The 12,191-nt window shown below is 37.0% G+C and overlaps 3 long non-coding RNA genes across 3 annotated transcripts; 1 reads left to right on the top strand and 2 right to left on the bottom strand.

Annotated features, from left to right (window-relative positions):
- Positions 1–3,049: 3,049 nt before the first annotated feature.
- On the bottom strand, positions 3,050–3,509 carry LOC116181476. Its single transcript, XR_004147258.1, has 2 exons — positions 3,401–3,509; positions 3,050–3,346 (listed from the first exon to the last, which is right to left on the bottom strand). It is a non-coding gene; the product is annotated as an uncharacterized LOC116181476 (long non-coding RNA).
- Positions 3,510–6,103: 2,594 nt separating this feature from the next.
- LOC116181441 lies at positions 6,104–6,563 on the top strand. The gene is made up of 2 exons (XR_004147250.1): positions 6,104–6,212; positions 6,267–6,563. It is a non-coding gene; the product is annotated as an uncharacterized LOC116181441 (long non-coding RNA).
- A 2,100-nt stretch (positions 6,564–8,663) lies between these two features.
- LOC116181139 lies at positions 8,664–9,096 on the bottom strand. The gene is made up of 2 exons (XR_004147205.1): positions 9,026–9,096; positions 8,664–8,955 (listed from the first exon to the last, which is right to left on the bottom strand). It is a non-coding gene; the product is annotated as an uncharacterized LOC116181139 (long non-coding RNA).
- Between the last annotated feature and the right edge of the window lie 3,095 nt (positions 9,097–12,191).

Raw genomic sequence — 12,191 nt, 5'->3', positions numbered from 1 at the left:
TAATTTTTGTGCATAGAATCCAAAACAATTCGTACTTTTTCGATCAGACTTCTCAATCAAAAGTTATAGACTAGAAACCAATTTCGAAAAAAAATTCAAAGGCCTGTAACTTTTGAACTAGTAGCCCAATCTTGGAACTGTTTGAAATTATGGATTCTACAGGCCACATTCTATAAGAAAAATCTTTTTCCGGGCCGATCTGAGACAATTTTCTTTGCGGGCCCCAAAAAAAGGCAGTTATTACATCCCTTTTTTACCAAAAATCGACTGCACCAAAATTTCTCGGGAAAACACTTTTTCTTATTAATTTTGGTGCGTAGAATCCAAAACAATTCGTACTTTTTCGATCAGACTTTTCAATCAAAAGTTATAGACTAGAAACCAATTTCGAAAGAAAATTCAAAGGGCTGTAACTTTTGAACTAGTAGCCCAATCTTGGAACTGTTTGAAATTATGGATTCTACAGGCCCACATTCTATAAGACAATTTTTTTCCGGGTCGATCTGAGACAATTTTTTTGCGGGCCTCAAAAAAATGCAGTGTATAACCTTCCTTTTTTACCAAAAATCGACTACACCAAAATTTCTCGGGAAAACACTTTTTCTTATTAATTTTGGTGCGTAGAATCCAAAACAATTCGTAATTTTTCGATCAGACTTCTCAATCAAAAGTTATAGACTAGAAACCAATTTCGAAAGAAAATTCAAAGGGCTGTAACTTTTGAACTAGTAGCCCCAATCTTGGAACTGTTTGAAATTATGGATTCTACAGGCCACATTCTATAAGAAAAATTTTTTTCCGGGTCGATCTGAGACAATTTTTTTTTCGGGGCCCAAAAAAGGCAGTGTATAACCTTCCTTTTTTACCAAAAATCGACTACACCAAAATTTCTCGGGAAAACACTTTTTCTTATTATTTTTGGTGCGTAGAATCCAAAACAATTCGTACTTTTTCGATCAGACTTCTCAATCAAAAGTTATAGACTAGAAACCAATTTCGAAAGAAAATTCAAAAGGCTGTAACTTTTGAACTAGTAGCCCAATCTTGGAACTGTTTGAAATTATGGATTCTACAGGCCACATTCTATAAGAAAAATCTTTTTCCGGGTCGATCTGAGACAATTTTTTTTTGCGGGCCTCAAACAAATGCAGTGTATAACCTTCCTTTTTTACCAAAAATCGACTACACCAAAATTTCTCGGGAAAACACTTTTTCTTATTAATTTTGGTGCGTAGAATCCAAAACATTTCGTACTTTTTCGATCAGACTTCTCAATCAAAAGTTATAGACTAGAAACCAATTTCGAAAGAAAATTCAAAGGGCTGTAACTTTTGAACTAGTAGCCCAATCTGGGAACTGTTTGAAATTATGGATTCTACAGGCCACATTCTATAAGAAAATTTTTTTTCCGGGTCGATCTGAGACAATTTTTTTTGCGGGCCTCAAAAAAAGGCAGTGTATAACCTTCCCTTTTCACCAAAATTCGACTGCGCCAAAATTTCTCGGGAAAACACTTTTTCTTATTAATTTTGGTGCGTAGAATCCAAAACAATTCGTACTTTTTCGATCAGACTTCTCAATCAAAAGTTATATCTATAATATTCTTTAACATAATAATTATTGCTATACTAGCACCTCCACGGTAACCTTTACGTAAAGGTAATCGAATGTTCGTTTTGGTTTTTTGTATTTTTGTATGTCTTTGGTCTTTTCGGATTATTCTACTTTACGCGTTTCATCAGCTCTCTCGTCTTCCTTGACATCTTCGGATCCCTTCGCATCTCTCTTATGCTGTTTCGGTCATGTGAACTTCCTCGCCTTTCTAGGGCATTCGACGTCTTCGATCTCTTTGACGTCTTGACCAGGGTATCGATTCCCGAAGTTAGTCGCTATGCTCCGTGATGTGCATGTGATGTGACCGGCTGCCATGACGTCATGATCGTATACGATAGGGATAAGTTCAAGTTTAGCTGCATTCCCGAATCGCGAACAAACTGTATGCGCTAACCAATCACAGACAAGAATTGAACTGTCATTTGTCAGTTTTGTATTTTGTTTCGTTTTTGCATTAAGGATACTGTTATTAATAACCAGAAAATCCTCGAACAATTCCATGTTTTATTTCACAGAAAATATGTGAATTTATAGGTTAGGGCACTGAATAACCTCTTTAGCAAAACAGCTGCAAGATCCGTCCTGTAGCTGGAACTGCGCATGACTTTCACGCAACGAGTAGTCTAGACCAGTCGTTGCGTTCGATCAACTTTTCGCTCGATGTGGTAGGTTCGAGAATGCAGTGACATTCACGTTCACATCAAGGTCAGTCGATGTGAACAAAGCACATCTTCGGGAATCGACGCCCAGATTCTTTGTCCGCTTTGGCTCCCTCTATTGTTTAATCTGCTTTGCCTTCCACGCTTTGCTATGCTAAAATCCTTTGATTTTCAGAATTTCTCGATTAGGTACTTAATTTTCCTGTGCTTCTTCACCCTCCCCATTTCCTCATATACTCAATCTTTTTCAAATTCCTTAGGCTTACTTGATTCCTCAAGATTAATCAGTTTCATGAGCTTTCTCGATTCCGGCTTCTTTGGATACATCAGCTTTGTCCATGTCGACAATCTTTTTTGTTTCCTAAGCTTCATATACGTGCCCGATTTTCACTTCGCGTGTTTGGCTTCTTCAGACCACTCGGCCTCTTTGACTTTTCCCAACTCCCTCGTATTCATTTGCTTGTCCGTTTCCTTCAGCTCTCTTGGCTTGTTGGTTTCTTTGACTTCATCATCCTTAATTGCTCCCTGGGCATCAATGGTTTCCTTGGCTTCATGATTTCCGGTTTTTTTAGGATCCCTAGGTTGTGGTCTTCTTGGAAACTTATTTTTCTTTAAAATAGTAAAGGCCTCTTAAACCATGGTTGATTCAAAAGGAACAGACTGAGTCAGAGTCAGAGTTCAAACAATTGTTTTCCCCGACCCGTTGGGAGCTTTAAACCCAAGAAGCATGTAAAAATGTTGAAAGGAAAATCGAGCATTAGTCTAAAAACAAGAGATCAACGCAAGGTAACCTTTATTCTAAACAGATTTCACATAAAATCACTAAAATACAGTGTGTACCAGTGGCACACCTCGAAAAACTTGTCTTGGTACCTACTCCGTGGCCTCACATTCGTTGAGATTATCCCCATCCTTGCACCTAAACACACAACCCTCATCGGTTTGGGTCCAGAATGGTTCACCTTGAGTGCACTCGCATCCGGGCTCTTGACCCGCGGGATCGCAGGCTTCTTGAGCTATCGCATTGTAGAAGAGCGCGAAGGCGATCAAGACAACGAAGATGTATTTCATGTCTGGAGCAGTTGCAAGATCAGAAATGGTTAGATTACGAAAGAAAAAGTACTTACTTGCTTAGTATTGGAAAAGCTTCACAATGCTCACTCTATTCCAATCCTTTGCTTATATACAGACGACGGAATCATTGACTTGCATATAAGCTCATTTAAAAACTTACCTTTTGCACTTTGATTATGTTTAATTAATAAAAACGATGAAAAAGTGCAATTTAGCTTTCATAGAGTGAGCAATTAAGGTATTTTCCTCCATCATCGTTGCCCGTAAATCAAGAAGTATAATGTATACTTACGGGAGATATTTCCATAAACAAAAACAGAATGAGTTAATTAACGGCAATCATTAGCAATTTTAGTGTTATTTCGGTACAAATCGTAATTAATTATTCACTGTAATGTGCCTTTTAAAAATACAGTTCGCGTAAAATGTCCGGAACCATGGCCCATTTACTTGAAGATCTTTCAATGTCTAAGCGGACGAAGTCAAGGAATCACTGGAGACGAAGGCGATGTAGAAACTTAAACAACGGAAAAACGAGAGAATACAGGTAGACGCCTAAAGATGATATCGAAGAAATTGAAGAATCCAAACAAGTCGAAGAACTGGTTAAAGCAGAGAACGTTAACGAATTTGAATAAGAGAGACCTGGGAATCTGAAAAAGCAGAAGAAACCGAAGGGGCATGGAAAAACGAGGTAATCGAGGAAGTCTGAGAATCAAAAGGTCTGAGCCTAGTAAACGAGGAAGGCAATGAAGCGATTCAAAACAAAAAAAAGTCGAGGAAACTGTCGGATCCCTCCCTTTCCATCCTTAACTATTCATCTTCCGCAATTCATCTTTCCTCAAAATTCTCACTTTTGACTTGGTGGTGATGGACTTGTTTAGATTTCTCGGTTACTTTTTAATCAACCCTATGGAATAACCCCCCAGTATACGAAAATTCGATTACCCAGTAAAGGATGACTACTACCCCTAGAACATTCATAGTAACCTTTGCGAAAAGGTAACTGAATTTTGATTCACTGGGGGGGGGGGGGGATTCCATACCTTTTTATTTTATATTACTTATAGAACAGTCCTCTACTGGGTAATCGAATCTTCGTATACTTCATAAACCCCCCTTCCCCCTCACGATACTACGTTATTCCGCAACAAGGTGAAGTGTATGGAATACCTCTCAGTAAATCGAAGATTCGGTTACCTTCTCTTTTAGGTTACCATGGAGGTGCTAGGGGTAGTAGAGCAATAATTATTCTTTACCATCAGTGTTAGAGGTAAGGGAATTAAAAAAACACCCTTTACTGGGTAATCGAATCTGCGTATACTGGCAATTTGGCCCGTAAAATCCATAATTTCAAACAGTTTGAAGATTGGGCTACTAGATCAAAAGTTACAGCACTTTGAATTTTCTTTCGAAATTGGTTTCTAGTCTATAACTTCTGATTGAGAAGTGTGATCGAAAAAGTACGAATTGTTTTTGATTCTACGCAAAAAAATTAATAAGAAAAAGTGTTTTCCCGGGAAATTTTGGTGCAGTCGATCTTTGGTAAAAAAGGAAGGTTGTACACTGCCTTTTTTTGAGGCCCGCAAAAAAAATTGTCTCAGATCGAACCGGAAAAAAGTTTCTTATAGAAAGTGGCCTGCAGAATCCATAACTTCAAACAGTTCCAAGATTGGGCTACTGGTTCAAAAGTTACAGCCCTTTGAATTTTCTTTCGAAATTGGTTTCTAGTCTATAACCTTTGATCTGATCGAAAAAGTACGAATTGTTTTGGATTCTACGCCCCAAAATTAATAAGAAAAAGTGTTTTCCCGAGAAATTTTGGTGCAGTCGATTTTTGGTAAAAAAAGGAAGGTTAAGTATTCAAATACTATGCGAAGTATTCCAATACTTCTCAAAGTATTCAAATACCTTGCGAAGTATTCGAATACTAAATATTTGTGAAAGTATTTGAGTTACAAATACAAATACTGCTTCCATAAAAGTATTTAATTACAAAGTATTTCAATACTTTAAAGGATTTGAATACTAAAAAGTATTTACAAAATCGAATACTGCCCAGCTCTGTCAGGAAAGAAGGGTGTCTGTTCGCATAAATTCTCAATAATAATAATAATAATAATAGCAGGAGTCCAGAACAGGTCCTTTGGAATCCCAAAGTAACCGAAAATATCAAGGGAGCCCCGTAGTTTAAGGTCAGGGAGATCCTAAAAGCCGAGGAACTCGACGATGCCAATTAAGTAAAGAAAGATGATGGAGCCAAAAGAACCAAAATATTCTGCAGGGATCCGACAGTTTCCTCGACTTTTTTTTTTGTTTTGAATCGCCTCATTGCCTTCCTCGTTTACTAGGCTCAGACCTTTGGATTCCAAGACTTCCTCGATTATCTCGTTTTTCCTTGCCCCTTTTGTTTCTTCTGCTGTTTCGGATTCCCAGGTCTCTCTTATTCAAATTCGTTGACAGATCTTCAAGGAAAATGGGTCATGGTTCCGGACATTTTACGCGAACTGTATTTTTGAAAGGCACATTACAGTGAATAATTAATTACGATTTGTACCGAAATAACACTAAAATTGCTAATGATTGCCGTTAATTAACTCATTCTGTTTTTGTTTTATGGAAATACCTCCAGTATACATATACTTCTTGATTTACGGACAACGATGATGGAGGAAAATACCTTAATTGCTCACTCTATGAAAGCTAAATTGCACTTTTTCATCGTTTTTATTAATTAAACATAATCAAAGTGCAAAAGGTAAGTTTTTAAATGAGCTTATATGCAAGTCAATGATTCCGTCGTCTGTATATAAGCAAAGGATTGGAATAGAGTGAGCATTGTGAAGCTTTTCCAATACTAAGCAAGTAAGTACTTTTTCTTTCGTAATCTAACCATTTCTGATCTTGCAACTGCTCCAGACATGAAATACATCTTCGTTGTCTTGATCGCCTTCGCGCTCTTCTACAATGCGATAGCTCAAGAAGCCTGCGATCCCGCGGGTCAAGAGCCCGGATGCGAGTGCACTCAAGGTGAAGCATTCTGGACCCAAACCGACGAGGGTTGTGTGTTTAGGTGCAAGGATGGGGATAATCTCAACGAATGTGAGGCCACGGAGTAGGTACAAAGACAAGTTTTTCGAGGTGTGCCACTGGTACACACTGTATTTTAGTGATTTGGTGTGAAGTCTGTTTAGAATAAAGGTTACCTTGCATTAATTTCTTGTTTTTGGACTAATGCCCGATTATCCTTTACAATTTTTACAACATAGCGTCTTGGGTTTAAATTGTGCCGGACTGTGGTACGAAAATCGCTAAGCTATCTAACTGTTCCTCAACCTGCTGATGCCGAGATTAAAGTTACATGGGCATTACTACAAGACAAACAAGATCATCTTCGTCGTCTGAACATAGAACATGGATTTAAGTCAATATTGAAATGACTGAAACCAAAGGATGTGGTCCAATAGAACTCTTGATTGGTTGCAACTGCAATTAGGATGGATTCTGTGTAACCAACATCGACTCGCAACACTACGATGATGGTGACATCAAAAAGTTATGGGAATTAGATGTTCTTGGCATAACAGACCCAAGAAGAATACATTTTAGCTGCAGAAGAATTCTTCGAGGAACCTGTGCCCTCGAGATGAAGAAAGGCGATATTTCTTTAAGTTACCGTGGTTAGCTGATCTTTCAGAGCTATGTAGCAATTACAACGTGGTAAAAAGAAACGACAATGAAGAAACTGACTAATGAAAAACTCGTTGAGACACGGTATTTAGACAATGGCTAGATCGGAAGATAATAGAGGACGTATCGAAAGAGCAATTTGGCAAGTTGCACATCTCGCGATCCGTCCTCGGTTAACCTCATTTTCATCACACTGCTCCGAAGAAATTTGCCATTTTTCTGGAGACTCGTACAACCAATTCGGTCCCTCCCACCAGCGAGATTCAATTAAATTGGAGGGTAGCACACCTAGAAATGGTAAATCAGCTGGCTTTTCCGAACCTGTCACATGATTGCATTCCGTAGGCGATGATAGAGAACAAATCTCTCGTCGTTTGATCCACGGCAGAACCATAGTGGAGTCATTCCAAAAATGATTTGGACAACCGAGATCGTAGGTGCCAGGAGTTCTAGTCTGGGTATCGTTGCTTTCTTCAAAAGAGCATTTCGACTTTTTGCAGCTAATAATCGAACGAAATCTTCTCCTCTTAAAAACACCACAGCTGCGTATGCGTTCTGGCTTCCATCACTGAAGACATGCAGACTCAACTCGTTGGAATCACGGAGAGAAAAATGTATCCAACAAGGAACCTTAATTTGCGCCAGAAGAACTTCTTCCAACCACCGTTGAAAATTCGAAAATATCTCTTATATTACTTGCTCATTCACTACTTTTTGTTCTCACTTCTTCCTCAGCAGTAACTTGGGCATGAAAAATGTACCTATGTGTAGCTGTCCGCTGGTCCGTTCAAACAAACTTTTAGGGTCTGGACAAATACATGAGCCTTGGTACTGTTGATGTGGGTATGGGTTTCCGTCAGAGTTTCCTCAATCTTATTTTGATGAATTGGCAACGTCAAACACATGAGAACGACATGTGGCTTACCACAGACTCACTCACTTAACAGAATTCTTACAATTTCTTGCTGCATGTCCTACTGTCAGGCACTTGAAGCAACCTTTTTTGCTGATCACGATCTTGTTCTTTTTCTCCAGCGAGCTTTTAAACAATTTGAGCCTTCGAGCGATTTCTCACAGAAAATGCAATTGCTCACATCACAATTCACTAACCCCACCGCAGTTGGGATTTTCTCTACAGTCCCTTTATCAGACACATGCTTCTTCTTCTCCTTTGCTGCTTGAAAACCTAATCGTTCAACTAGAAGTATTTATAAGCACCTCCTCATCCTTCTCTTCTCGGAATATTCTTCATCATAAATTACAGGGATCTTCGTAGCAGCCGAGGACATCTTTCCGAAAACGTTTTTCGAAATGCTATTAGTAGTATCTGTATCCTTTTGAGACGCCTCATAAATATCAATTACGTTAGATTTAACTTTTAATTAGTAAAAAAGGGTCTCCGAAAAAGTTCTGGCACAAGGCATTCATAAGTATTTCGGTCGTCAATTGTCTACCTGAGAACCGACCAACGGAGCTGAAGGTGAATATTAAAAAAAGTTGATGTATCCGAAGACAAAACACAAAAAGGCAAGTGACGTCCAGTAAACTAGGACTGGGCGATTTTTCAAACAAGTCAACTATTTCCGTAATTTCGGAAATAAAGGAAGGGCCAAAAAAACGAAATAATTCAGGTTACCTTCTATTCTAGACATAATTGTTAGTAAACAAAACAAGTGCGTTTGTTTTTGTATTTAAACTGGCGCTGCTGCTGGTGCTGCTGCTATTTCTTCGCAAGTAAAGAGGGTCTCCTCACTCATGCACATGAACTGGCAGGATTCGGGCGTTCCACTCCAAAAAGCCTCACCTACTCCAGTGCAATCGCATCCAGGCTCTTGGTCACCGGGATCGCAAGGATCTTGCGTAATCGCAAAGTGGTAGAGTGCAAAGGCGATGAGGACAACGAAGATGTATTTCATTTCTGAAATAGATTGTAATTGATTTCAATGGACCTTTTTTAATGCACATTCTAATAGTGTAAAGATACTTACTTGCTGTTTGGTGTTGGATGAACTACACGATGCATTCAAATTCTAAGCTTATATACACAGCTTGCAAAGTCAAAAAAACTCTGATTCATTTTAAAAACTTTCCCTATTTTGCAAAACCTGCGATTCATTATAATTGCAATTACTGCTTAATTATCGAAAAATAAGATACATATTTATGCTTTGCCTTTGACTCATAGCAAATTTGGCAATTACGATTTTTTTCCTTCCCCATTAAGTTATAATCCAAAAAGATTAGATGCCCTTTGCACTTGTTAAAAAACCACTTTAGAAGCATGGGCACCAATTTTTTATTAATTAGCAATTTTAATTTTTGCAAAATACGCCAGTCATGAATAAAACTGCAATAAATGTTAATTAAACTATTAAATAATGACGCCCTAAGCTAAAGAATGGTTTATGTTAATCTGTGAAGCATCGTAACGACTAGCGCCAATAGGGCTTATATTTGGATTGTGATTATTTAAGGGTTGACACGTCATGTATATTTAAAACAAATGGTCATAGTATGTACAAATATTTTTGCATATTTTTATCACTTTAAAAGTCTTCAAAAAGTCTTTAACAAACCTCAAGGACGTTCAAAAGCCTTTGGAGTTGCTTAAAAGTCTTTAATAATCTTTTAGATTAATGAAACCATAGAGCACGCAAAAGTAATAGTTTACTTTTTCGAGGAAACTTAATAACATGCCTATTTTAATGCCAAGGAAGCCGAATGCCGAGTAGTGGGTTGACTTACCCTATCAGACCCTTACTCTGCCTAGGTTTAAAACTATTGTATAGTGCTTAATGGTCTTAAAAAATATAGTTACGTTTTATTTTATTATTATGATTATTATTGAGAATTTATGCGAACAGAATTCGATTTTGTATAGTATATTAAGATACAAGTGTATAATCAAGTCTTTAAAGCACGCGCAACGAGTTTAAGGGCACGACGCAAAGCGGAGTGCCTTTAACGTTGCAAGTGCCTTAAAGACCAATTATACACGTGTATCTTATAGTATTTTTTATTATACCTGCAGTATAATTTAAAAATAGGAAATACAATGAAGTCATTTTGACGTTATACACGAATACATGTCTAATTAAGTGGGCTGGGTGTTTCACGATTGCCATGGAAATGTCACTTGACGTTTGCTTATAAAAATCAATCGTCTTTGTGAATTAAACGATTTCCGTTGAAAAAGATAATACACCGTCCATTAAATCGATTGTTGTAAAATCTAAAAAAACGTTGGTAGGTGTAAAATCCAACTCCAGTAAAGCCTATTATAAAGAATATGAAAAGTCCATGGATGAATAGGAAGTTACTTACGAATACAGTCTTAAATGCATCCATAATGCTGGCATATATGAAGGAAATGTCAAAGGTATTTAAATCTTCTATATTTTGGTGCATTCATTAAAAACTTTAAAGCAATGCTGCGATTAAAAAGTGGAACAGATTTGGAAGCATACCCTAAATTACGCGCGTTTGTGAAAGTTTCAACCAAAGGATAGGTACAAAAGCCAAGAAATGTTCTGCATTTACAGAAAGCGACCTAAGAGGATTTTTTATTTCATCCAGATGACAGTTTCAAAAGTCATACTTGAAGTATCGTTACTTAGAAACTTTAAAGCACGTGTGTTTTAAAGGCCCTTTTTCGCACGCATTTGAGTGTTTAAAACGGAGATTGTGATTCAGGTATAATAAAAAATACTTTTTTCTACAACTGTCAAAAAAACGTGTCATTTTCTGACGGATTTCGAAACGCGAAGTACTAGATTTTTAAACGGTTAATTAATAGGTAAGGTTGCTATTGACAACGTGCGCGAAATCGTCAACAGTGAAAAAAAGTATTTCGCGCACGGGAAAAAGTTGAACTTAAACAGCAATTTAATTAACAATCGGTTCAGTTGTAGAAAAAATATTGTATATAACGCTAGCGCGAAGTTATTTCGCGCATTTTAATGATATTTTAACTCGGCTTCGCCTCGTCAAAATACCTTCAGTCTCAATGCGCGAAATTGAACTTCGCGCTCTTGTTATATAAATAACTATTTAGTATTCAAATCCTTTAAAGTATTCAAATACTTTGTAATTAAATACTTTTATGGAAGCAGTATTTGTATTTGTAACTCAAATACTTTCACAAATATTTAGTATTCGAATACTTCGCAAGGTATTTTAATATTTTTACCAAAAATCGACTACACCAAAATTTCTCGGGAAAACACTTTTTCTTATTAATTTTGGTGCGTAGAATCCAAAACAATTCGTACTTTTTCGATCAGATTTCTCAATCAAAAGTTATAGACTAGAAACCAATTTCGAAAGAAAATTCAAAGGGCTGTAACTTTTGAACTACTAGCCCAATCTTGGAACTGTTTGAAATTATGGATTCTACAGGCCACATTCTATAAGAAAATTTTTTTCCGGGTCGATCTGAGACAATTTTTTTTTCGGGGCTCAAAAAAAGGCAGTGTATAACCTTCCTTTTTTACCAAAAATCGACTACACCAAAATTTCTCGGGAAAACACTTTTTCTTATTAATTTTGGTGCGTAGAATCCAAAACAATTCGTACTTTTTTCGATCAGACTTCTCAATCAAAAGTTATAGACTAGAAACCAATTTCGAAAGAAAATTCAAAGGGCTGTAACTTTTGAACTAGTAGCCCAATCTTGGAACTGTTTGAAATTGTGGATTCTACAGGCCACATTCTATAAGAAAATTTTTTTTTCGGGTCAATCTGAGACAATTTTTTTTTCGGGGCTCAAAAAAAGGCAGTGTATAACCTTCCTTTTTTACCAAAAATCGACTACACCAAAATTTCTCGGGAAAACACTTTTTCTTATTAATTTGGGTGCGTAGAATCCAAAACAATTCGTACTTTTTCGATCAGACTTCTCAATCAAAAGTTATAGACTAGAAACCAATTTCGAAAGAAAATTCAAAGGGCCTGTAACTTTTGAACTAGTAGCCCAATCTTGGAACTGTTTGAAATTATGGATTCTACAGGCCACATTCTATAAGAAAATATTTTTTTCCGGTCGATCTGAGACAATTTTTTTTTCGGGGCAAAAAAAAGGCAGTGTATAATAACCTTCCTTTTTTTTACCAAAAATCAACTACACCAAAATTTCTCGGGAAAAAACTTTTTCTT

Source organism: Photinus pyralis, unplaced genomic scaffold, assembly GCF_008802855.1.
Source record: "Photinus pyralis isolate 1611_PpyrPB1 unplaced genomic scaffold, Ppyr1.3 Ppyr1.4_LG9, whole genome shotgun sequence".
In the NCBI taxonomy this organism is placed as follows: Eukaryota; Metazoa; Arthropoda; class Insecta; order Coleoptera; family Lampyridae; genus Photinus; species Photinus pyralis.
The sequence above is the reverse complement of the archived record's forward strand: the minus strand, read 5'-3'. Positions and strand labels throughout refer to the sequence as shown.